At 29.9% G+C, this 3,420-nt stretch overlaps 1 long non-coding RNA gene across 1 annotated transcript; it reads left to right on the top strand.

The window, feature by feature from the left end:
• Positions 1 to 890: 890 nt before the first annotated feature.
• LOC131995959 (uncharacterized) lies at positions 891 to 2,635 on the top strand. Its single transcript, XR_009397713.1, has 2 exons — positions 891 to 1,311; positions 2,246 to 2,635. It is a non-coding gene; the product is annotated as an uncharacterized LOC131995959 (long non-coding RNA).
• The last annotated feature ends 785 nt before the right edge of the window (positions 2,636 to 3,420 follow it).

The raw sequence follows: 3,420 nt of genomic DNA, 5'->3' as shown, positions 1-3,420 counted from the left end.
AATTTCGCCCTAATGCCCTTTAGAATATAGGTTAAACGATATGGTTTAATGTATATGTGTAGGTAACAAATACAAATTGGTTCAATAGAAAATAACACAAAAAATATAATCTCCAATCAGATGTAAATGCCCTGATTCAAAATGTATTAATTTCGTATTTTAATTAATTTTTTTGTCAATTAACTATTGTCTTTCCTTTTCTTTTTAGTATTGTAATTCAAATGTATGGGGGTTAAATATAAAACATGCAAGTTAGTACATAAATTAATAATATATAATTTCTCTATCTTTTCAGATTTCAAAATTCAAACTAAATTCGGCTGTTTTTTTGTAACGGACTAAATCGAAATGGCTTTATGTGGACTCGAAATGAAATTCTAAATAGAAAGCTTCTTTATAATTAAGAATTATTTTTAATGTGTATTAAAAAAAAAATTAATTATATTGAATTAGAACTCATAATATTCTTCAATCAGATTTTAGTAATAAAATTTTTTTGAAAATCAGTTGGACGAAAGTCGTGTTCTTATTTCCAAAGGCAATCTCAATGTTTTGACTCTAAGAATCGCAAATTGGTTATGTCTAAAACTTTCTAACACATACTTTCTGTGAATTTTAAACAAAAACTAATGATTTTCTAGCTCTATAGCCTAATGTATCATGATTTCTGGTAAAATTACAAATTGTATAAAAATAAAGTTTGTCTGGTTGACCTTAAATCTCGATAATACATCCTACATCGTTGCTACACTGGCATGACATTCTTCTGCCTTCCGGGACACCGTGTAAGCGATAATCTTGAATTAAGTCATGGGCTATTTATACTAAATTTCAAATTGCTCGAACGTTGGGCGCCAAACATGTCACGAACCCTTTTTTAATCGAGGACGGAATGGCACGGTGTTCTCTGCTGCGGCTTAGCTCGCCGGATGGGGGAATTCTTTGTCCTCTGTGGGTTGACACTTTAAATTTATATGATGTGCCATATGATTACAACGGCCAAAAATAAGACTGAAATCAAAACAAAACGGAAACGGATATACAACGACATTGCCTTTGATCTTGGTCCAAATAGGTTCGAATCCTAAGGAACATGGTGTTGTTGTTCCTCACGGCTACCCACCCCGTATGACTTCTTAGTCATCCATGGTATTTTCTTAGCCGGTTACTTCACGAAAATACCCCTGAATTGTTTAAACCGCCATTTCAAATTTTACGACCGTTACATTTCCAGCCTGATATCAATAACTAACACATTTTGTTTTTCTTATTTAGCTACATAATAGGCAATAGATTTATTATAAACAAAAGGTAATTAGTTATAAATTTACATTTGTTTTAATTAATTAAATATTTTAATTAGGCTTAAGGAAATAGTTTACAAGTTATGTTTATTATAATATATATAAATTTATATAATTTTGGCTCTGGTAGATCTAGCAGTATGTTTATAAGTAGGTTTTTCTTTCTTTTTTTTTAATATATGCATATATTGATTGTTGTTTCTATTTATATTTTTTATGTGTATATTTACATAGTTATAATAGCATATTTAATTAATTAATTATAACCAAAAAAAAAAAATAGTAATTATGATCTTTTTAATTTTTTTTTCTTTTTCTTTCTCTCCAACTTGCAACGAATTTTCAAATTTAAATATTAAATCAAATTTAATTACATTTCTTTCCTTTTCTACTATTCTATATTTCTATTTTTTTTTTTATTTATATATATTAATATGCGCATATATTTATGAATATATATATGTATAATGTACATATATATAGTGCACACACAAACATACATACACACATACAAATATATAATAAATTATGTTTTTTTATTTATTTTTCTGTGCGTTAATTAATATATTTAGTCTTCTTCTAATTACTCTTTTTTTTTAAATACTACAAGTTCAGTTTTTTTGTATATATATATATATATTTTTATATTTGTAAATTAATTCCGGAGCCAAATTTGGTAAAGAAATGGTATTAGTGTTGAATACCACTCCTGAAGCAAATTTGGTTTGAGTTCTATTTACTTTACTTATGTTTTCTCTTTTCCTTTCTTGGACTTTATTCCTTCAACTTTTTAAACTTAGTCTATTTAACTACAATCAATGTCTTGTACGAATTTTCTTCACATAGTTAGTTAAGTTATTTAGGACAACACACAGGGATAAGCGATATTAGCACATTCATATAAGGAGATATACGTATACTTTTCTTTCTTACTGTTTCAGCTAGATTTCGTTTACAAAATACAACCTCCAGCTCTGGACTCAATGAATGCGACCTACAATAGCAGCTGGTCGCACTAGCTATGTAGCAACTTGGTGTCACTGGCTGACCGGGTCGTACTGTACCGACCAGAGAAAAACACGTGCGTCGGCCAAAATGGAGAGGGCGCACCTAAGTTATCCCTGTGCCAATTGAAAAACATAGATATAAAAAAAAACTACAAATCCTTAAAGGCTGGTACAAATTCTAATGACCATGGTCATGGTGTCTCAAAAAAAAAAGATACCATGCCTTACTCCGCGTTACACGTGAACAGTCATTTACATTGAAATGAAGTTGGAATATTCATATTGCTACTTTATTGTAAAAATATATTACACAATTTAATGAACGTTATTTTTCGTGTAGATAACGACATAAATAATAATATTTTTCTTTTTTTTTTTTTTTTTTGCTTATAACTAGCAATTATTTAAACATTCTTATAAAATTTACAACAATTTGTTTTTGCACATGGCCATTTGAATTGTAATCCTTAAATTAGACACGATAACTAGCACGGTGAACTTTCTTACCTTTCTAAGCTCCAAATACCAAGACAAATTATCTCCAAAATTAGTTAATATAAAAAAAATTATTAACTTTTTTAGCACACTTAGCTAATTCAATATTTTCCTTCTAACTTCTTGTTTAAACACTCCAATGTCGGTGGAGCTAAATGGTGTGAGTTGTGTCAGAGTCCAAAAGAAAAAGAAAATGGGCACGCTTACGTTCCCTCAAAGAAGTCACCTATCAGTAAAAAAAAGGGCAGAAAACATTTCTCTCTCGAAAAATCCCAAATTCTGACTCTCTCATGGCAACCCCTCTCTTGAAAGTGATAGTTTGCCAGACCCTGGCCGTTCACAAACAACCCTGTTCTACCTTTCTGATATGGCATCCCTACATCAACTGTTACAAAACAAGAAGCGGCACTGGTATTTTCATAAATAGAAATGAAAATATCAAGATAAAAAAATTAAAAATAAAAGCAAATCAAATTGCCAAACAAAAAAAAAACTGCCATTACAATACCCGAGGTGGTGGGTATCCAAACTTTGGCCCGGCCGAACTTAATGCCTTTTTACTTGTTATGTTATAAATTTGAGCTCACCAGGAATAGGGAAACTTATTCATATAG

Source organism: Stomoxys calcitrans, chromosome 3 (assembly GCF_963082655.1).
Source record: "Stomoxys calcitrans chromosome 3, idStoCalc2.1, whole genome shotgun sequence".
Classification (NCBI taxonomy): domain Eukaryota; kingdom Metazoa; phylum Arthropoda; class Insecta; order Diptera; family Muscidae; genus Stomoxys; species Stomoxys calcitrans.
Note: the sequence above shows the minus strand (reverse complement) of the source record. Positions and strands in the feature narration are given on the sequence as shown.